Source organism: Calliphora vicina, chromosome 5 (assembly GCF_958450345.1).
Source record: "Calliphora vicina chromosome 5, idCalVici1.1, whole genome shotgun sequence".
In the NCBI taxonomy this organism is placed as follows: Eukaryota; Metazoa; Arthropoda; class Insecta; order Diptera; family Calliphoridae; genus Calliphora; species Calliphora vicina.
Window position 1 is genome coordinate 34886671 of NC_088784.1, and position 25202 is coordinate 34911872.

The 25202-nt window shown below is 30.4% G+C and overlaps 1 protein-coding gene across 4 annotated transcripts in view; it reads left to right on the plus strand.

The window, feature by feature from the left end:
* Positions 1 to 25202, plus strand: part of AGO1 (protein argonaute-2) — a 60867-nt gene that overhangs the window by 6777 nt on the left and 28888 nt on the right. The window contains exons 2-3 of one of the 4 annotated variants that reach the window (XM_065510621.1): positions 4864 to 4906; positions 8078 to 8298. The exons of 1 other annotated variant lie outside the window; for it this stretch is intronic. The gene's annotated coding sequence lies outside the window, so the exon portion shown is untranslated. Of the gene's footprint in view, positions 1 to 4863; positions 4907 to 8077; positions 8299 to 25202 lie in introns of those variants that run through there. 2 more of the 4 variants (XM_065510622.1, XM_065510625.1) reach the window with 2 other exon arrangements.

Genomic DNA, 25202 nt, shown 5'->3' on the forward strand with positions numbered 1-25202 from the left:
TCAGAGGTTGTCTCGGATTTTTGCTCATATCTCCGTTATTTATGGACGGATTTTGCTGATTTTAAATAGCAAAATTCTCGAAAGTATGTCTGACAGAATTGTTGAAGATTTGGATCCCGGAGATATCTGGGGCCTTCAGAAAATTGATTTCAACAGACAGACAGACAGACGGACAGACAGACAGACAGACAGACGGACATGGCTTAATCGACTCCGCTATCTATAAGGATCCAGAATATATATACTTTATAGGGTCGGAAATGAAAAATGTAGAAATTACAAACGGAATGACAAACTTATATATACCCTTCTCACGAAGCTGAAGGGTATAAAAATAGGTCAAAAATCGAGGTTGTCTTGGTTTTTTCCTCATATCTCAGCCATTTGTGGACCGATTTTGCTGATTTTAAATAGCAAAATTCTCGAAAGCATGTCTGACAGAATTATTGAAGATTTGGATCCCGAAGATATCTGGGGTCTTCAGAAAACTGATTTCAACAGACAGACAGACAGACAGACAGACAGACGGACAGACAGACGGACATGGCTTAATCGACTCCGCTATCTATAAGGATCCAGAATATATATACTTTATAGGGTCGGAAATGAAAAATGTAGAAATTACAAACGGAATGACAAACTTATATATACCCTTCTCACGAAGGTGAAGGGTATAATAATTATATGTATGTATGTTTGCACTAAGTTGTATTAACTGTCATTCGAATAATCGAGGAAAAAATATATTTTTTATTCGAATGAATAACATTCAATTTAGAATAAAATAAAATTATTCGATTAGTAGAATACTCGACTACTAAAGACATACATACATAGGAATGTTTATAGTTTCTGCAATAGAGTTGGAATGATTGTTTCCAATTATCAATTAACAATATACATAATTCATAATCTATTTTAGTCAAACACCTTAATAATTCACCGAAAGCATTATTCGAATTTAAAAAGTTTTTTAATCAATAATTGGTCAATTCACAAGGTCTCATATCAGTCTTATTGTCATAATGTCCTAATATATCATGACTCGGCTGCTCGGCTTAACCGACTCTTAGGCATTCGGCACAGGTGTCTTCTGGTTGGTTACGATAATACAATAAACATAACATACAGAGTAGTATTATTTTAGGATATTTTTTCCTTGAAAACCAGTCAAAACCGTTCTGATATATTAGGACATTATGACAATATGACATGATAAGAGACTTGTGAATTGACCAAATATTTTCATAAATTATTTTGACACTTTAAAAAATTAATATGCTCTAATTTATTATTATTATTAACATCTTTTTATTATTAATTTTTTATTTTTATTCTTTGTTAACCAATTATTAAAATATCTCTGGTTTTAAATATATTTCATTAAATTATTCGAATAATATTTTTTACTCGTTATTTTTTCGAATAATCAAGGAAATTTTAAAATTGAATCGATCACTCGAAAATAAAAACTACTATAAACTTTTATTCGATTAAAATAAAACCCGAATAATTGACAACCCTAATGGCAGTACATAGTAATTATTTTCACTGTTTACAAGTGTGTATCTGTATCTAAAATTCTGAGCGCCGTATCTTTACAGTTAAATTGCAAGACATTTGTGTGTGTGTAATTCACTCGTAACCGTACTCTCTACTTGTAGACATTTATAGCCATATAAATACAACTGCAGTCAAAATATTAGTAGAAGTAATAAAATATATTTTAATTTGATAAGATTAACAATTACATACTAGCAAATATACAAACAAAATTTAATTTTTAAAAAAAAAAAATTTTCCAAATTTTTTTTTTTAATTTTAATACCCTTCGCCTTGAGTGGCAAGAGTACATACAGTGGTTGACAAAACAATGGAAACTCCAAATATTCCATATGTAGCCCAAAATTTAAAATTTTTTTTAAAGTAAACATTTTTTTTTACTTTTTACTTGTATAGTTTTATTTATATAAATTAACTGAAAAACAAACAACATAACTAATTATATTCTGAAAATACGGAACAAAATTAAAAATATTAACTATTTCACTACTGACAAAGCAAAGGAAACTTTAAACTTCAGCAAGAATGAAGTGTAAAACGAAAATAATATTTAAAAGAACGATGTAAAAAGCATCCTGTTTACAGTTATTTCATTTTTAAATTCTGGTAATTTTTCACAATTTCTTTTTCTAAGTTTTTCGCATAATTGCTTTTTTCAAAGTTAACGAAAATGGCTAAAGTTAAGATTTGTGAAGACTTAAAAAATAAAATAATTAACGATTTTAAAGCTGGTTTAAAACAAAAAAGTATCTGTGACAAATATTCAATAAATAAATCATCAGTTTCAAAAATTATAAAGACATTTCGTGAGACCGGTTCTGTAAAAACTCAACATTTATGTGGAAGACCTCGTAAGACTACTCCTAGACAAGATAATTTAATAGCGAGAGAGTTCAAGATATTGCCAAAAATAACTCCTCGAGAGGTTGTTAATAGCCTAAATTTAGAAATAAGTACCCGAACAGTTAGTCGCAGGGCAAATGAGGCTGGTCTTGGTTGCTATCGTCCTGTGAAAAAACCACTCATTTCTAAAAAGAACCGTTCTGCTCGTCTACAAGTTGCCAGGGATCATTTAAACTGGTCGATACAGAAATGGAATACTGTCCGACGAATCCAAATACAATTTAAGAGGCAGTGATGAGAGAATATTTGTAAGACGACCAAAGGGAAAAAGATTATATCCAAAGTACACAAATAAGACTGTAAAATTTGGCGGTGGCAATATTATGATATGGGGATGTTTTTCAGGGCAAGGTATGAGCCCAATTCATATTATAAAAGATACCATGACAGGTATAGGATACAGAACCATATTAAACGATGTTATGTATCCATACGCTGAGGAAAATATGCCCCTCATTTTTTAGATTCCAACACGACAACGACCCGAAACACACCTCTAGGGTTGTAACCGAGTGGTTACAATCCAACGAGGTACTTGTTTTGAAGTGGCCTGCCCAATCGCCAGGGGGTTACTCTCTATTGCGATGCGAAAGTTAAATGCGATAAGAATACAATTTGGTATTCTGTATCGTTTTCGCAAAAAGAAACAACACTGGCACTACAAAATAATCAATAGCGAAGAATGACAAAATAAAATGTCAAAACTTGTAAATAAAAACATTTTAAAATCATTTTTTGTGCGATGCGAAAACGCATCGCAATAGAGAGTAACCCCCCAGATCTCAATCCCATAGAAAATCTATGGGAAATTGTAGATCGTAAAATAAGGACCCAAAATTACACCAGGAAGGAAGATTTATCGGAGGCGGTTATAAGGGAATGGCAAAATATTTCAAAGGAGACCATTGACTCTTTAATGGGTTCAATGCATCGTCGATGTGTAGCAGTTATAAAAAATAAGGGATACCCAACAAAATATTGAGTTATTGCAAAATTTAGACCATATTTGTTAAAATAATACCGAAGTTTCCATTGTTTTGTCAATGCCGTAATAAAGAAATCTTTTAATTTTTTTTTTCATTTTTAGAATTTAATTAATTATGTCCTTTGTTTTTTGTTAAATTCAGTTAATAAAAGTATACAAATAACATACAACAAAAATGTTAAAATTTTTTAAAAAATTATTACAGATTTTAGGCCACTAATGAAATATTTGGAAAAGTTTCCATTGTTTTGTCAACTACTGTATAAGTTTGTCATTCCGTTTGTAATTTCTACATTTTTCATTTGCGACCCTATAAAGTATATATATTCTGGATCGTTATAGATACCGGGACAACCTCGATTTTTGCCCTATTTTTGATCTATATCTAGATTACTAAGTCATTAATATAGACAATATGGATATCTAATGATAGATATTTCAAAGTCCATTGTAACGATGTATATAAGGCTATAGTAAGTTGGACCTACAATGGGTCAAAATCGGGAAAAATATTTTTAACCCTAATTTTTTTTTTCATCAAAAAATATTTTTTTGTCCTAAATTCTTTTTCAAAAAAAAAAATTTAACAAAAACTTTTGTAAAAAAAAAATTTATTTTGTTTAAATAATAATATTTATAAATATTTTCAAGTATAATTTGGTGAAGGGTATATAAGATTCGGCACAGTCTTACTTGTTTTTAAAAAAGTTTTTTCATAATTTTTTATACAGTTAGATGAGCTTCAATCTGTATTATAGAGTCATATTTTAGCTTAAATCAAAGTTTTTTATATAGTAGAATTTTAGATTCAATTGAAGGACTTTATACAGTGATATAAGAACAAGGCTTTAAATTTGCAAATATTTTAGCCTATATCTCGGATACTATCAGCTTAATCACAAAAGCAGGAAAGTTGATTTAAAATGAATATAGTCGACTTTTATTTTAAATTCGTACCATAAAATAAATTAATTTAATTAATATAATTCAAAATTTTGTTTAAATATTTTACATAAAATAACCTTTTTGATTTGTTTTTCTTAATTTTTTGAAATTCCTTTTAATTATTTACATTCATTGACAAATATTTTCGACTATTTGATTGTATGTGTTGGAAATAGTTTTGAAAGCTTTTTTAAAAATGTTTCTTATGGTACGGAAAAAGCAAAAGTTCTGTTATAAACGAAAGTCGACTTGAATAAGAATTAACTTTTAAATTCTTTTTTTGGTTAGGCTGTATGTTTTTCAAATAGCTTTGCGAAGTATAACACAAATTAAAAATTTGAATCGATGCTATAATTTTGACTGTCACTATGTTGACAATTGATATCGTACAATAATAAAGAACAAATTATTATATAGTGCAGTGTTAATATGTTAATTTATTTTTATTTTTCTTTTTGTACTTTCAGAAAAAGTCATCATACAAATCAAGAGAATTTCATATTAAATTGTGTAAGTGAAGTGAATTAAAGTGATAACATAACAACAAAATAATACAAGAAAATACAACAAAACAAAAAAAAATCAAAGAAAAAGAAAATATAACCTCAAAACATATTGTAACCGCAAAAAATTGCAGTGTTGCTTCAATGTTTATTATATAAAATAATAATACAAAAAAATAAATAAATAAAAAAAAAATATTCATCTGTAAAGAAAAAATAACAAAAAATATATATATAATTCAATATAATTTTGCTGTTATCGGGTTTAAATAAAAAGAAGAAAGAAAATAAAACTTCGTTAAATATTGTAATCGTGTGTGAGTACAGTGTCAGCCGAAAATAGTTGAACAAATATTACAAACAGCTTACTAGCAGCTAGTTAGGAACCTACAATATTTTTTTTTTAAATTTTATTGAATTTCTCTTACATCACTTACATCTTCCAAATTGTAATGTAAAGTATTAAATAATTTTGGTCTTCATATGAGAAATAAACCATATACAATATGGACCTTGGTCATATTGAACCGAAACCCTTATACTCAGGACCATAAAATATACCTCCGAATAAATTGATTAATTTACAATATTTAAGGAGCGCAATAGCATACTTCCTAATATTAACCAGTAAATTTCCAGAAAAGATTAATTAAATTAGAAAATGTTTTGTTATATTCACTAAATAATATGAAAAAAAACTGCTAAATTGACCGTAGTCACAAAATTAATCCAAATTGTAAAGGGAATTCTTACAATGTATCTATAATTTTTATTTATACAAAAAGAATATTTTTGTAGACAAAAATTTCAATAAATTTGTTAAAAATTCAAAATCTTAAAAATAAATAATTTATTAGCCGCTTTAAAAATATATTGTGGACGAATGAATGCAATATTTGTAACCCCCTGTCTATACCTGATACATTTTTATCATGATAAACGTCAAAATGGTTGTCAAGATAAAATATTATCAAGTATAGTCTCCATTTATTAGTATTATTGCTTCGTCATGACAAAATTGTTAGTGCTTTTGCTCAGACAACTTTGTCTTGACAACAAACGTCATTAATTGTTATGATAAATATTTGTCAAGTATAGACAGGGGGTAATAAATAATCGAAATAAACAGTTCTTTTTCCTCTCCTAAAAAATTGTGGAAATTGAACATTCGAGTTTTTTCCGTTAGATTACACAGGGCAACAAAATCGAAAAAAATTTTGGAGGCTTTTTAAACCACTACTCAATTTTGATGTATTGTGGTTTCAGTAGTACAAGAATGGTAAAAATTTTAAATTCTATGGATAGATTTTTCAAAGTACGCGCTTGTACGCGCATACATACAAATTTCTGAAAATGAGCTAATTCACTTAATTGTGAATAAATTCGAAAATAATCCATCGATTTTTATGATCGATATCTCATTTTGTTCGTATTACATGTGGCTTTGCAATAAATTAATAAATCTAAAAAATTTCTGCCGTTTTCGATTTTTTATGATTTTTTTAAAATAATTTTTTGTTGGATATTTTTACATAAAAAATATATCTTTTGCTTCAATTTGTTATTATAACTCCAAAACTACTGAGCCGATTAAAACGCAATATATACGTAAAAATTTGTACATAGCATGGGGAAAATGTTTTCAATATTCAATAAATCGAAAGATGAACATTAACTACTCAATTTTATGTATATAAAACAAAAAAGTTAAATTTTGTGAAAATGAGCAAATTCACTTAATTGTGAATAAATTCGAAAGGAATCAATCGATTTTTATCTTCATTATCTCATTTTGTTCCTATTATACGCGGCTTTGCGACAAAGTAATAAACCTGAACAAGTTCTGCCGTTTTCGATTTTTCATGAGTTTTTTAAAACACAAAAATTTGCTATTTTCACGTAAAAAATATATTTTTTGCTTCAATTTGTTATTATAACTCGGAAACTACTGAGCCGATTAAAATGCAATATATAACCGGATTAAAGGTTATCTAAATTTGAATCGGTATATATCCGATAATATCGGAATAACCATTTTTGAGTTATCATAAATTATGTGGAGAAACATCTAAAAAAAATCACAATTTTAGAAAAAAAATTGTTTAAAAAAAATCTATCCATAGAATTAAAAAATTTTATAATTTTTGTACTTATGTAGGTAACCATGATGCATCAAATCTATATACGGGTTAGTGAAGCCTTTTTTTGCTGTTGACCTGTGTTATCCATGAGACTTCTAGAAGATGGCGCTGTATATATATGTAAATACTAACAGCGAGTTGTGTGTGAGTCAGTGTATCGTAGGAGCTGTTATAGTTAACATTAAACGTATTACCAGTGTGTTTTTATAAGTTTGTGTATTAAAAAAGAGTGAATATTTAAACTGTTCTGCAGATTTTAATAAATAAAGAGTTGTTACACACGTTTAAACTACTCGTCGCTTTTATTTGCAATTAAAAGAATCCGGATTATTTAAAAAAAATAAACCACCACTTTTAAAAGGTAAAAACAGCATATCGCACACCCAGTTCAAAAGTGACACAATTCAAAATTAATTTGTCGGGTTATATAAACCCTAAAACTATGCATAATACACTTGTTTATCTTTACAAAAGATATCAGTGTATTCTGTTGTTGTTAACTGTGGCTAAAAAAGACACTAATGTCTTTCATTATGTTTCAATTGGTATATATTTATTTTCGATTTCTGAAAAATTAAAATTTTGAGTTGTGTCACTTTTGAACTGGGTGTGCGATATGTTTATATGCGATTTTTGTTCAATCTATTTTGGCCGACACTGTATGTATGATTGTTCATGTATCAAGTACCCATGCCGATACTCAGCGTGTTATAAAATTGTTTTTGTTGTTGTGATTTTCCACAGTTTACTATAGTACTATAGTATACTTACTTGTATTATCATAAATCGCTAAACGAGTTGAAAAGCAAAGTCAACAAACCGAAAACCCACCAACCAACCAATCCATCTCAATAAAATATAACATACACAAATACATAAATAACTATATATGTAAATATATTCATGCACATGCATGCATGTGTGTAACCCGTTACTGCGCACCTTATTGTTATTATTATTATGCCTTTGAGCCCTTTATATTAAACATTTAAACAACAACAAAAATAATAAGAATAATTTTTTGAATAAAAACGCAGTTTATCGAATCGTTTGTGTGCACATTAGCAACATTTCAACCATTTGGCAACAATGTTCATCAAATTTCAACCAAACAACAGAACCAGCAACAAATGCATATTTAATGTCACGAAATTAATGAGGGATTTGAATTAAATTAAATAACAATCACGTTTTTTTTACAAAACATTTTGGAATTGTATCAAAAAATATTGTTTGGAGAATAATTTTTAAATAAAAGGTAAGATTTTGTATCTGTTATTTTATGTATTATTAAGCCCCTGTCTATACCTGATACATTTTTATCGTGATAGACGTTAAAATGGTTGGCAAGTTAAAAATCATCACCCCCAGTCTATACTTGACAAATATTCATCATAACAATAAATGACATTTGTTGTCAAGACAAAGTTGTCTAAGCAAATGGTGACTATACCTGATAATATTTTATCTAGACAAACATTTTGAATTTTATCATGATAAAAATTTATCAGGTATAACCAGGTGGTCAAGTTATAACAAAATTGTTAGTGCTTTTGCTCAGACAACTTTGTTTTGACAACAAACTTCAATGTCCCTGTCTATACCTGATCAATTTTTATCATGATAAACATCAAAATGGTTGTCAAGATAAAAATTATCTGGTATAGTCTCCATTTATTAGTATTATGATAAAATTGTTAGTGCTTTTGCTCAGACAACTTTGTCTTGACTACAAACGTCATTAATTATTATGATAAATATTTGTCAAGTATAGACAGGGGGTTAATTGTTATGATAATTATTTGTCAAGAATTGAATAAGTATTTAATTATTAGTGTTTTAATACCGATTTCGCTTTAACTCCTGATTTTTCAAATCTGTAACATCAAGTTATTAAAGAATAGTGTATTTTGAACTAACTTCATTTTATAGCAATTCCATTTTATTGGAGTTCATAGAGTACGGAAATATACTTATAGTGTTTCTAGATCACTTTGTTTAGCAATTTTTTATTAGCAAATGTAGATATTCTTAAAGTTACAACTTCATAAAATCATACATAAGTGTATGTATGTTGTTTTGAAATTGATTATAAACTTATTTTATTTGAAAGATATAAAAACCTTAAATCCTTTTGAATAAATACAGCTTTTCTTTTAGTTGGGAGCACCTACAACATTTTTTGGGGACACCCTAATGTAAAAGGTGTTTTAGAAGTTCTGGGCGCATTCTGAACGTCCAATTTTGAGCTCATTTGTGTCACGAAGAACACCTTTCTGTTTATCAGCATAAACCAGTGACCTCAAGTGGCCCCACAGGAAATAATCGAAAGGTGTCAAATCGAATGTCCTTGGCAGCAGGCGCGGATCAAGGTCAACAACTTTGGGGGACGGGGGTCTTTAAAAATTAACATTTTTTCTACATTTTTCTTTTTTTTCCGTTTTTATATGAAAACTTTTCGGTTTTGGGGGGAGAATTATACATAGAGACGAGAAACTACGAATTGTCCAACAAAAATACAACAAAAAATATGTTTGATACAACAACAAAATACATTGACTAGCATGTATTTTGTTATTGCGATAGATAGGTTTTTGATAGCAGACTTAGGTTTTTGACAATTACGTCTCGTCTCTATGTTACCCTATGGCACAAACCATTAAAGTTAACAGAGTTACGTTATAATGAAAACATAGTACTGTTAGAAATTTCAAAAATAGTTATAACTCTTAAAATTTGTGGGAAAATATCAATCGACATTAATTTTAAATATGTGGAATATTTTTCCACCTTTTCGAATCTTTCATATTTACGTTTTAGATATTATTTCCGCAGTTTCTTGTGACAGCGGCAATTTGACTACACTCAATATCACCGTATCCTCAAACCAATTTAATCGTATTGTTGAATGTATCGCCAGTAAGAGACGAAGTTTTGATTTCAAATTACTCAAAGAAGGTTCCACATCCTTCCTCTTTTGCAGCCATCAATGAAATACACAAACTGGTTCCATCTGTGGAAGAGAGCTCTGAAATCCTTCCGAAATGAATGAACCAAATTCCCTTGGAAATAAGGGCTTTGGATTACAATAAACAAAATTTTCAGAGATGATAGAAAGGTTCTCTGGTATCCTCCGTAGTGGCCGTTGACGTTCGTGACAATATATTCTAGAATGCCAATGAGTCCAAATTCACTATTAACGGATTTGACATAGATAAGTCAGTCCTGCAGGTTCTCAATGGTTTTCTATACAACGGTTTTCAAATGTGGAACTTTAGGTTCCAAACAACTTAGGAAACCATTAAGCTTAAAAACTGTATTCTAATTTATTTTTCAATTTTAATTTAATAATAAATCTTTACATTATTTTGACCGTGCATGATTCTATTCTAGATATCTGGCAAAATAATTTACTTTCCTTTTGTAATTTCTGTTGATGAAATACCTTATGTATTCCAAGAAGCAATAATTGAAATCAAACTCGTATGCTAAATTTGATTTTGAATCAGTTGAAATCGAAAGCTTTGGTTGATACATTACAAACTATTTCCGCTTGTAACAGCGTAGAAGCTGTCATCGACATGAAAGTAGCTTTTCTGCTCTTTTATCTATCAAAACAAAGAATCGATCACGTAAAGATGCTGAGCATAACCGAGCTTGTACCAAAGCAAACCCGAGCTTGTACTGTGCGCAAGGATGTACATGATTCCTCATTTCTCGTTACGTCAATTAAATGGTGTTGAACTAACACTATCGAACAGCGCAAAATACTTGGGAGTTATTCCAAAGCATTGTATGTCTGCAGGAAGACCATATGTACACATTGGGGTATTTTATCCCAGTATGTAAATTGGCTATTCGATACGGTCACCAAGCCGATATTATTCTATGGAGTCTCAGTATGGTGAAAGGCACTAGACAAAGGCTCAATTTGTATGCTATACGAGAGAGTTTTAAGGAGAATCGCATCCTGATAACATGAGCCCTAAGAACGACTGCAGAAATTTCGCTCTTTACTATATTAAACTGGATCACTGTGGATCTAATGGCCAGAAAAATACGGCCTTCAGGCTGAATGCTATTGGTGCATGGAAACATGCTCCATATGATCACGCCAGTATAATCGGAAGTATACAGAATCTTCCAGATAATATCGATTAGTGCATCTGCAGTCGCTTCCTATCGGTTTCTCAATTCCGTACAACACGAAAGGGAGATCGAGTTGGCGTAGGTGTCTATATTCAGGAATTAGGACATATTTTAGCATTCCTGGTATTGAAGTTGTCAAAATGAAGATGAGGATGAGACCATTTTTCATCTTCTTTATCATTGTCCAGCATCTATGCACAAGGTTTCTGGGACATCGTTCCGTAAATAGTCTTTCTGAGCTTTTCTATTCCTTTATCTGGAATAGCAATTGACTAATCAAACCAGACACTGGAATCTCCACGGAGAGACTTAATATCCGTCAATTGACTGGTGCAAAATATTCTCCTCTATTCTTCTAACATCCTTCCTCTTCACTTCTTCTATTTCTTTATTCCATCTGACTATCCCCTACTCTTTTCATTTATATCTGTCCCTATTTTATCTTTATGTCAGGTAACATAAAGAGACCTATTGCTTTGGCCCAAGTGAGCTGCTCTCTTTCCTTTCTCCATCATGCGGCTGCCTGTTAACCTAACCTAACTTTTTACCTGATTTTTTTAAACTACAAAATTAAATTGAGAAAATCCAAATTTAAAGTGAGATAAAACAAATTGAAATTGAGAAATCCAAATTAATATTGGGAACATACAAATTGATAATAGGAAGTCCAATTTAATATTGAGAAAATAGAAATTGTTATATGAAATATGAAAAATGAGGGCTGTGCTTTCAATGAAATGGGTCAAGGGGAGCGTAAAGAAAAGCTTGTGAGATGTCGTGCTCTAACAGGCAATTCCATTCGGTATATTTATTTTCTTTGTTCGCCACCATACTTTCGTTGCAGATCAAAGGTAATGCACTAATTAAACTTTCAAGAACTTTCGCAGCGTTTCATTTCGAAGCCAAAATCAACTCTATAGCCTTTAATTCGTTGTTCTATAAGTTCCTAGGGTATCAAAATTAGTTCTAAAGATATGTACATTAAATAATATAATGTCCAAAACAGATATCACAGTAGATTTTCATAAATCTTCTCAACGAAATATCATGAAACGGTCACTGACGTCTAGTGAAAATTGTCAAACATATTTGTACTGATCTCTGCATTTGAGGCATGATACTCTTCAATCCATGTTAGTATAAACAAACTTAAATTCATTCAAATTTAAAACATATGGCCAAAACGGCCAGAGTCAAGACATAGAAAATAATAATTATTTTTTACATAACAATATGGTCTAACGAAATTGAAGACATGCAAGGCCAAATTTGGCAGTGAAATTAAACAACTGACACCATCCATACACATACAAACAACGTACTCCTTAAAGAGTTAGGGAACGAAGAAACAAAAACACAGACAGAAAAAAATGAGTTAAAAAAACACACCAAATTTCCAAAATAAATAATAAAGTAATGAACGAGTTACGAAAACTAGTAAATGACATTTATAACTCTCCCTTTTTACCGGTCATGCCAATATACAATACAAATGTACGCTCATACATACAGATATGTAGAGCCATCCCTATATATAAACAAAATAAGTATATAATAAGTGACGTGACGTGCCAAGTAATGTCAGGCAACAACAGTTATTCGTTCCACACACTTACGAGTACATATCCGACAGGGTTGGACAGCTGAGTTTTACGAATGTTACTGTGGTACCAAAAATAGTGCACTATGTTTACAGATTTGAAAAAGCATAGAATTTTCCATCCCTGCTACATGGATACATTCAAACTTTTTCGTGTTTAGGTTTTTTTTTTGTTTGTTAAATGTAAATGTTTACAAAATGTTGAGTACCTTTAAAAACAGCTGAACGAAACCACCAGAAGGATAAAAGTTCAATCACTGTTTTCGTGGTGGTTGGGGGTATGAGCAGACGCAACAAGGACTTTCGAGCAAAACATTACCAAAGCAAGAGAATGCAAAATTCTCAATGAGAGGTTAAAGTTTTAAGAGCAAAGTAAATATGTACAAAAATAAGTATACATAACTATATACATATGTATGTACATATGACATGGCTAGACTAACAATAATAAACAGAGAAACCGTTTAGTTAGCAGACATCAGCCAGCAAAACCTACCTCAAACCCTTATAAATTGAACCCACACATTGAGCACTGGTTCAACTAACGAAAGAAAGAGATAAATCTATATCTATAGTTTAGTTAATTTTATGAATTTTTATATAATAATTCTCTAGAGATGACAAGTTGTTGTGTTTTATAAAGTATAACTGGTTGATTTAGTGTTTATTTTTAAAATATTTTAAATACATATTTAGATATTTCTTAAGATCCACAGGTTGGATTTGTTATAACTACTGTATTTATAGGTTTTTCTTTCTCAAATTTTAACATTTACTGGGGAAATGGTAAACATTTTCGATGTTTCCGGAAATTATGGTTTAATACATCAAATTATAAAGCTCAGCATTAGTCTAACAGAGCAAAGTTTTTCAGTTGGAGTTCTTTATATGTTCTAGGTTAGGTATTGTATCTCCAAATTAATATTTCACTTTAATTTTACCAAAATCCGGAAACTGGCATAACGTTTCCAACGTTTTGTCCTCTTTCCAACATGATCTACAGACTTTAATCCAACGTTAGCAGTGAGGACTCTTAAAAGCCTTCTCAATTCGGGTCTACTTAATTTCAGGAAGCTCTCTCTTTTATCCTTTTATCCTCGTAATCTCACCATTGTCATTGTCTGATATGCTAATTCCATGAGCTTTTTATTGAACTCCCAGAAAGGTTTAGCATTGTTGGATACCATGCTAATGTGGGACCCAAACGATCTTGAATATACATTTATTTTCTTCTTACATATTAGTAGTATTTATAGTAGCATCAGTAAGTGCTCTGATAGCAGCTTGTCTGCCTATGAAAATTCTGACAATGTCCGTTGCACTTTAACCATTTAATACATTCGGCGCAACAACATTTGCCTGAAAGACCGTATCGTTGGAGAAGCGAAATGGTTTGCCACATTCTTATATAGAAAGCATAAAATAAAACAAATAAGAAACAGAATATCACATATTGCTATCTCTGGTCATCGATTTGGATTTAGAAGGAAGCACAGTTCTAAGTATTAAACAGATACTTAGAAAAACAACTTTTATCCGAAGAGAATTTGAGTGTTAACAATATAGATCTAACATGATGAACAAATACAATATTACAAGTGGAAATATCTATTATTCAGGAAGGATATGACCACAAGCAGATTGAAGATGCCGCATTTGTGAGTATTCACAAAAATTAGTTAGTAGGATCCAAAAAAATCAAGTCTTATATTCGCGGAAATGCTGCGTCATGAACGGAAAATAAAAATTCATCTCGACTGTTGTCTAATAAGGCCCCGCTATCTTCAATGCAAACTGACCCAAATAAGGTTGAAGACTGCTCAGATCCATTGGCTTATTGTAGACTATAAAGTTCTCTTGAAAGCTGTTTAATTATTAAGTCCTAGACTCTCTTCAATAATTTGTAATGAGCAACTGAACTAATGCAAAATATATTTGCTCACTTGTATACATAATAAATATTTACCCTTTATTTTTAAAGCAACAGCTGACACATCAAAGTAATTTACACAAAGTTTTAAGGCTGTTGCAATTACAGTTCTTCAGATATTTTTAAATAACTAATTACTTGTGATAGGCTGTGCCACACCCACTATTCTGGTCCCATCCATTTTCATTTCATCTAAGTATAATGGTAACAAAATAACTCATGCCAAGTTTAGAGGCTTTAACTGTTATAGTTCTCCAAATATTCAATAATAACTATTTACTGATACGGAAAAAGCCATGCTCACTAATCCGATTCCGTCCATTTTCAACCAAACTACGTAGAATAACAGGAAGGTGATTCGGACAAATTTTGAAGACCTTCGAGATTATAGTCCTCTAGATGTTCGAAAATAACTATTTACTTTGTAAGGGACGGACTATCCCCCTTGTTCTGATACTATCTGAAAATTTGAAGAGATTATAGTCCTCTAGATGTTCGAAAATAACTATTTACTTTGTAAGGGAGGGACTATCACTCTTGTTCCGATGCCGCCCATTTTAAAACGAACTACGTAGAATAATACGAAGGTGATTCGGACAAAATAATAAAATTTGAAGACCTTCGAGATTATAGTCCTCTAGATGTTCGAAAATAACTATTAACTTCGTAAGGGTGAGACTCTCCCCCATGTTCTGATACTGTCTGAAAATTTGAAGACCTTCGAGATTATAGTCTTCTAAATGTTCGAAAATAACTATTTACTTTGTAAGGGAGGGACTATCACTCTTGTTCCGATCCCGCCCATTTTAAAACGAACTACGTAGAATAATACGAAGGTGATTCGGGCAAAATAATAATATGTGAAGACCTTCGAGATTATAGTTCTCTAGATGTTCGAAAATAACAATTTACTTTGTATGTGAGAGAGTATCCCCTTTGTTCCAATCCTGCCCATTTTAAAGCAAACTACGTGCTGTGATAGGAAATTTATTTGTAAAAATTTGCCCAGTCGTATATAGATTTCAAACAAACCAACTTATTTATATACCCTTCACCTTCGTGAGAATGGTATATATTAGGGTATTCAATTAATCGGGTTTCTAGTTTAATCGGTTAACCGAGCAAATAATTAATCGGGGTTTAGATTTATTCGGTTAATAATCGGTTAATTTAAAATTATTCGATTAACCGAATAATGTCTATTTTAATTTTACATTGAAAATACAACCACGAATTTTGTGTACAAAAACATAAAAAACAAACAAAACATAACAATTCAACCAAAAAATAATAGCAAATAAGATATTTGAGATCCTTTTTGTATACAAAAAACTAAATTTTTTTTAGGATTTTAGTGAGATCTTCTGAAATAATGTTTTAAAAAAAAGAATATAATTTAATTTTTTTCCTCTTAAACGATTTTTTTCTTTAGATTTAATAAAACTTGACTTGGAAAAAACTCTCTCGATGATTGTAGATGTTGGAGAAATCGAAAGCATGATAAAGAATATCCAATATCTCAGCTTTTTTAGTTTTTTCTAAGCATGTCAAATATTTCGTTATATCATCGGATTGTTTTAAATATTGAATACTTTTGATAGTTTCGTTAAGTTCTGTACATGTAAAAGCAAAAAAAGTTTCAAATACATGTAAATTAAATATGTCAGTTGTTATTCTCACTAAACATTTTTCTTGGATGTTTGAAAAAATATATAATTTTAATTTGAAATTTGTATTTGAATTGAAATGGAAAAATAAATACAAAAAGATATGTTAAAGTGCAAAAAAAGGAATTTCGATTAATCGGTTAATCGACACAAATTAATCGGTTTATTTGTTATTTGAAAATCGGCAATTTTAAATTATTCGAACAGTTAACCGTCCAAAATTAATCGGCTAACCGATTAACGGTTAATCGATTGAATACCCTAGTATATATACATAAGTTTGTCATTTCCACAATATAATCCGTCCCTATAAAGTGTATATATTCTGGATCCTTATAGATAGCGGAGTCGATTAAGTCATGTCCGTCTGTTTGTTGAAATCAATATCCCAGATATCTTCGGGATCCAAATCTTCAATAATTATGTCAGACATGCTTTCGAGAAGTTTCCTATTTAAACTCAGCAAAATCGGTCCACAAATCAGGACAACCTCGATTTTTGACCTATTTTTGACATATATATGGAGTACTAAGGCATTAATATAGACAATATGGATATATTTGCAACGACGTATATAAGACCATAGTAAGTTGGACCTACAATGGGTCAAAATCGGAACATTTTTTTAAAATATAAAAAAAAAAAATTAAAAAATTAAAAAAAAATTTTAAAATAAAAAAAATTGAGCATTCGGCGTTCCATTTAAAAATAGTTAAATGAAAATATCTGGCAACTCTATAAGCATCTGTAACAGCAACAAGGATAATAAAAAAGCTCCTAGAGAAAACTTAAAAATATATTTATTTAACTTTATATTATATATTTCTGTTACTAGTTAAAGGTCAAGCAATTCCATTTCATTAAATTATTAAATAGGTACTTTATACTGTAGATAATTGAACAATTGCTAAATTTATTCAACTCTCTTTAATGAATAGTCCTGTTCTCTTTTATGCCAGTTCTCTCATATGTTCCTAGGTAGGTATATGCTCTCTAAATGAAATTGCGTTTTGCGGTTTTTTGCTTCTTATTATTATTTATTTTGTTTTGTTTGGATTTTTGTTTTTTTTTTTGGACAATAATATTGTTATGTGTCTCTTTGCTGTCTGGTGTCTTGTGTAGCATATTTTTTACTCATATTGTATGTATAAAATTCAATTATTTCGTAATATATACTAAATATTAGATACATATATATGTATACATAGTTAGTTTCTTTTATATACATATGTATACATAGGTGCAAATGTATATACAATATATATGTATGTATACGCCAACCACATTCCCACGTAAAAAACACAAACTTTATATGCTGTGCAGTAGATATTTGTATGAACAACTCCTTCCATCAATGACATTGACATTGAAAACGAAAACATAATGATGTTTAAAGTTAAAGTTATTTGTTTGTTATTTACATTTGTATACATATGTATCTTTTAGTTCTTCATGTTTATTTTAAAGTTTTACAAAAATATATAAAAAAAACTAAGGCAAGTTCTTAGTACATAAGAATTCTTACAAAGTTGTATGCTGTTTTGTATTTTTTTACTCAACGCCACAAAAGTTTGGGAGGATATTCTAAGTTTGCTCTGATGCTATACTATATCTTTATCGAAGTACAAAGCCAGACATTACCAAATTCATTACCGTATCGTGTTACACCACAGCGTATTAGGCCTTTAAAAATCAAAATGGGGTGTCCCGATAGACCAGTCGATAGTGTGCTGAACTATTAATCTGAGGGTTGCGGGTTCGATTCCCGCCAGAGACTCTGGGTGTATCTACAGACAAGCAAAACGCTTCGCAATTTGTGTTTGTTTTTTTAAAAAAAAAAACTCAAATTAGGCAGCAGTGTGAGTATTCAACAATTATTTCATTAAATACATTATTATCTACTGTAAACTCGTAACGGGTGTTGGGTATTTTTTAGTCGGACATGTCCGACTATTCTTATTAAGTTGTTTTTACTTGCAACATTTTAATGTATGTAAATGTAAACATGATACGGAAACCACACAATTTCTTTAAAAGCAACTACAAAATAACTTTAATTGCTTAAGTAACTTCAATGTTTATTTAAACGAAGCTCAACGAGTTTATAAATTAATACAATGTTAATAAAAATAAAATGATACCTACTTAAAAATATGGTGAAAGTTGAAAAATGTAAGAAAAGAATACCAAGCAACTTAAAAAGGATCAAATCGGTCCACATATATGTAAGTATCAAATATATCAGTATCTAGATAAAATTTAGCACAATTATGTTCTATATGGTCGGCTCATAATCGGTCTTTACTTTCATATGGGTTTACTCGGAAATTACTTTAGCGGTTATAATTTTATTAATTGTACTTGAATTTAAATATAACGGCTGGTTTAAAATTGCATAATGCTTATCAACCTTTCTATTTATGTTAACAGTAGTTGAATACATTGAATAAAAGCTCTGATCATTGTTTGAAATTATGACAACACTGAATGTTTAACCTGCTAACATTAACATCGAAAGCTCTAGAATTCGAATGTAACTAACATACTAGCATTTTAACTCATTATTTTTACACGATTATGTATTTGGAGGCAAGTACTTACCACAACTGCTTATAAATATGAGATTACTTTAATAGTTAGGTCTCATGGAAGCCGTTATAAGTAACAGAGCTATATTCGGTTGTGTCGAATCTTATATACCCTTCACCAAATTATACTTCAAAATAAAAATTTTAAATATTTTTAGGTAAACAAAATTTATTTTTTTCCAGTTTTTTTTAATTTTTTGGAAACAAATTTTTCGAATTGTTTTTTTTATAAATTTAAAAACATTTTTAATTTTTTTTTTTTAAATTTAGCGAAAAAAAACTTTTGGTTTTATATAAGTTGGACCCATTGTAGGTCCAACTTACTCTGGTTTTATATACATCGTTGCAAAGGTCTTTCAAATATCTATCATTAAATATCGATATTGTCTATAATAATGACTTACTAATCCAGATATAGGTAAAAAATCGAGGTTGTCCTGGTTTTTTCTCATATCTCAGCCATTTGTGGACCGATTTTCTCGATTTTAAATAGCAACCGAGTCGGAAGAATTCCAGACAGGCAGACAGACAGACATTATGGAACTACTTCTTGAGTAATTGGGATAGGATGTAATTGACTGAAATTAACCCTCTAACCGGCCAACTTTATTTCGAGGTAAAATAATATATGTATCGGGTTATTGTTTGAAAAAAAAAAGAAATACGTTGGAATAAAAACAAACGAAAGACAAGTGCACGTTCTTGTTTATCACAATATGTAAATTGTTTGTCACAAAAATTCGGGTTAAAAAATATTTTTCCCGATTTTGACCCATTGTAGGTCCAATAGCCTTATCTACATCGTTGCAATGGATTTTGAAATATCTATCATTAGATATCCATATTGTCTATATTATGACTTAGTAATCCAGATATAGATCAAAAAATAGGTCAAAAATCGAGGTTGTCCCTGTTTTTTGCTCATATCTCCGTTATTTATGGACCGAAAACTTCTCGAAAGCATGTCTGACAGAATTATTGAAGATTTGGATCCCGAAGATATCTGGGGTCTTCAGAAAATTGATTTCAACAGACAGACAGACAGACAGACGGACATGGCTTAATCGACTCCGCTATCTATAAGGATCCAGAATATATATACTTTATAGGGTCGGAAATGAAAAATGTAGAAATTACAAACGGAATGACAAACTTATATATACCCTTCTCACGAAGGTGAAGGGTATAAAAATGCCTGAGAAATTGTTGTCGGGACATTTGGAGATTTCTTTATAATTTTTCTTCTTAAAGTTAAAGTATTATTTCTGCACATATTAATCAGATTCGTTTGGATTTGGTGTCAATCGAATAATTTATAATCGAATCAGTGTTTTTTTTATCGGTTATAGCAACAGAATTTCATTTGGCAAAGAAAAGTTACGGAGAAAGAAAAAGAAATTATTTGAAAAGTTTTAATATGAACAAGTAAGAGAGCTACATTCGGCTGTGCCGAATCTTATATACCCTTCACCAAATTATACTTTAAAATACACCTTTTAAAAATGTTTAGGTTAATAAAATTTCAAAAAAAAAATTTCAAAATTTATTTTCAAATTTTTTTTGTAAAACTTTTTTCTCCGTGGTAAATCCGTGGTAATTGAAAAGTATTGTTACAAATTTTAATTTAACGGTCTGTAAGGGCAGCTTACAACATTCATCATGTTTATAAACATTCCATCAGTAGAAACTTTTACTTATCAACAATGTTGATAACACGCTGTTATTAACATTGTTTATAAGTATGACAACATTAACATTAATGCTGTTAAAAGCTCTAGGTGATCATTGTGAATATAGAACATTCTAGCTTTCTAACATGAAACTACTAGAAGGTGCACAGAGAAAACAGATTCGTGATAGCAACCGAATTTGTTTCCAATCGAATGATTCTACCTTAGTCACCGAATTTTACAATTGAGGCTATAAAATTTTAGAAAAGGTAACAAAAGCTTCAAGAGAAATTCTTCCTTATCAACTGACTTTCTGTTGAGAGAACCGAAAATGTCTATGAGTGTAACCGAATCATTCGATTGGCAACAAATTCGGTTGCTATCACGAATCTGTTTTCTCTGTGTGGCACTATGTATATAAATAGTAACAGCAGAGAGTTTGTGTATTGTAGGCGCTGTTAGAGTCACATCAACTGTATTACCAGTTTAATCTTGTAAATTATAAAGTGTGTTATTAAAGGAATAAACCAGCGTTTTAAAAGGTATGTCGCGAGTTTATGAGTATGCATTAGAATCGACATTATTCGTAGGTCTCTGATTATCACAAGTTAACAATTAGGCGTATCATTCAAGTTTTGTTTCATTTCCAACGAATGGAAAATTTAGCTATCATCTGAAAAAGAGATGGAATTGAAATTTTTACGTAGGAGGAGAAATTGCGAAATAAATTGTAATGCTGGATTTTTGTGTTAAATTTTTTATCAATATCGATATGCTTATTTTGGTTAAACTTCGTCTCGATAACAGTATTAACAATAGTCTTTTTATTGTTACAGTTATTCTAGGAAGTGGATCTTATATGGGAGCTATGTGCAATTGTTGACTGATCGTCACAAAACTCAATAGTATGATTTTTGAATACAACTGATCTGTGTAAAATTTGGTTTCGATGTTGATACTTATAAGATTTTAATATAGGTTAATGTGTTTTTCGGAAGTGATCCTTATATTGGAACTATGACCAATTATGGACCGATCTTCATAAAATTAGGTACGACGATTCTTGTACACTTTGATATCGAATTTCAAACTGATAACGATATTTATTTTAGTCCATAACTCTGGTTCTACTTAACCGATTTTGTCCAAACATTTCTGATCAACAAAGGAGAAAAAATATTTTCTTTCTCCCTACATCCTTGCCTCGCAGACCTTTTATAAGGATCAAGAATATATATACTTTTTGGTTCTACGTCCAATATTTCGCTATGTTACAAACGTAATGGACAAACTCAATATACCCCCCATCTTTCTAGTGGTGGTGGGTATAAAAATATTGAATTTAACAATAAATAATTTGTGCTGAAATTCTTCCGTTACCACCCCAAGAGTTGCCTCACAAAGTTTTTTTACATTTAAGCAAAAACCATTCGTTATTCGTTAAAATGGCATCAGTAATTGGCATGCATTTCTAATTTGCAGTACGAGTGCGTAAAGAATTGTTACTGCAGTAAATGCAATCGATAATGTGCAGTAACCGTTATTATCGCATTTGCATATTTAAACCTTCAACAGCTGTACAACTTGTAGTAGTGATATTCGAACTTGAGAAATCTGTGTATTAAAGATACAATTTTCAAAGATGAATTTAAAAAAAGCGATTGTTTACGAATTTATGTAGGTAATCGAATATATTACCGATCGTGTAGATAACTATGTCTTTCTCTGTCCATTACTATTGATTATTTTTTTGGAAAAGTAGAGTTAAAGTAGTTACATGTTTATAGAGTTTATGGGCCCTCAATTAAACATTTAAGATACACATGTCATTATATTCATACAATAATAAATATGTATATATTTAGAATTTATTGCACTTTTCATTATCCTTTTTTCGAGACATTCATTCGCATGAATTTATTTTAAGTTTTACGTTTGCTCTGCTTCAAAAATCCTTGTTATCCATCCGTTCATTTAGTGTAATTCAATCGTTTTTGCAACACTTTCTATTAATGTCTCCATAATGTTGCAGACATGTTTTGTGTCCGAAGGCACAAACTGTTACATGTAATTGAATATCAATTATAGCTTAATCAATTCTTCGTTTCAGTTTTTTTCTCCAGTATCTACTGAAAAATGCCACAGGATATTACAATGTAATTACATAAAGGACAGAAGTAAAATATGAATATGTATGAGTGCTATGATTTTACATAGATTTTATGTCATATGTAAATTCATATATACAGACATATGTATTTATGTACGTATGTATGTATTTTGGGAGATTGCAGAGATTTTTTACACTGTTAAAATTTTTCTCGAAATTAAATGTTGAACAATAATGATATATAGGGGAAAACTCGCTTGCCGACTGAGATTGACATGATCACCTCAAATAGTTAAAAAGACATCTCACAGACAACCTTCCATCGACAACTCTCCAATTGATTACTTCTGGTGGATAAAATAACTACTTTCGTTTAATGTGACTACATTCAAGGGTACTTAGATACACTAAAGAGACAATAGACTTCACGATATGTTACATGGGATGTCAGTATACTTAAGCAAAAAGAAAATAAACTGCATGAGAATTATATCAACACAATTTGTATAAAATCAGTTTGTATGAATTATTCACAAAAAATGCAGTACGAAATAAACCTTTAAAGTAACTACACTCTAGATTACTTAAAGACACTTAAGTGACAATTGACTTTACGATATGACATCACATGTTTAATGTATTTGATAGGTTTAGGTCTCTGAAACTTTCCATGAGGATGGGAAATCTCCAATGCGTAATATGAAGGTAAAAATAAACAAATTAAATCTCAGTGTAGATTACTCATACAGTAGTGGTCAAAACATTTGGAACTGAGTTCTCATTTTAACTTTTCGTTGACTATTTTTCTCCAAGTCACATTTCGTTACTAACATTTTTTTTGTTTAATGCCATTATACATTGTTTTTGTTAAAAATATAAAAAAAACAAATTCCGTTAAAGTAAAACAACAAAAAATTAATTTTAAAAGATGTATTCAAAATGCAGCTGTTCAAAACATTTGCAACTCTTATTACTCTTAACTAGGAAATAACGGTAATCGTATTCCTTTTATTAATTCATGATTTAGATCTTTGCATTTTATTAAAAAACTCATAATAATTATTTAGCTATAAGAGTTTTAATAAGATATTGGAAGCACTAACATCATTAATTTTGTGAAAAATGGCAGGAAACAAATACAATTCTGTATTCAAGGTCAAAGTTCTAAATGACTTTAAAAATGGAATTTCTCAAAAAGATATTTTCATAAAATATTCGGTACCAAAATCAACAATTTGCCGCATTGTTAATAGTGGTAACATCTATACAACTCACAAAGGAGGAAGACCCCGTATTACTACTGTAAGAGAAGACAGAAAAATTAAGAATTTTTACACGAAATATCCTAAAGCAGTTCCTAGAGAAGTTAAAACTGAACTTTCCATCGATGCCAGTCTTTCCACAATTAAAAGAAGAGCCCGAGAATATGGTCTTAGAAGTTTTAGATGCACAAAAAAACCCTTTGTGTCGGAAAAAAATAGAAAAGCTCGGCTTGACTTTGCCCGCACCCATTTAAATTGGACTCAACTGCAATGGAAGAACGTACTATGGTCCGATGAGTCCAAATTCAAATGGAAGAGCCTACATTCGACGACCATGAGGCGAAAAGTGTAATCCCAGATACACAACCGCCACAGTGAAGCACGGTGGTGGAAACATTATGGTGTGGGGGTGTTTTTCGGGAAATGGGATTGGCCCAATTCACCGGATTACTAATACAATGACGGCGACAATATATAGAGACCTTTTAAGCTCAGTTATGCTTCCATATGCAGAATGGGAAATGCCACTTTCATGGACATTCCAACACGATAACGACGACGGCAGGGATTGTAAAAGTATGGTTGGAGGAAAATAATAAGGGTCCTCATGTAAACGCTTAAAAGCCTCGCAAACTGTGCAATCTGTGCATTTTTACACTCTCGCAAATGAAATGTCAAAAAATGTATGGAAATTCGTTTGCACAACTCCGATAAGTTTGCGCGACAATTTAGACTCGCAAACTTGAATTTATTGTGCATTTGATGAATCAGCTGCTTTTGTTTACTTTTATTTATAAGAAATAAAAATCAAATAAAATATAAAAATTTTGTGCATGTGAAAATTGTGTAACTTTGGAACAGAATGATTGTATTAAATGACATTGTGTATGAAAACATTAACCAACAGCTAGAACATAAACAAAGTCCTCCAAACTATGTATACCACCGTTTGTTCCAAAGATTTAACTTTCATTCAACATTTTAAAATTAAAATTTATACAATTTGAAAAAAAATTATTAAAGCTTTTGTTGAATTTATGTATTTTTATTTGACAAATATAAATTTTCTGTATAAACTTGCACAAAATTGAAAAGGTGGGTTCATGAAACATGTCTCGCAAATTTGCCCATTTGCACAAATGGGAAACTTAAGCGATTAAATGAGTACCCTTAATATTAGTGTCAT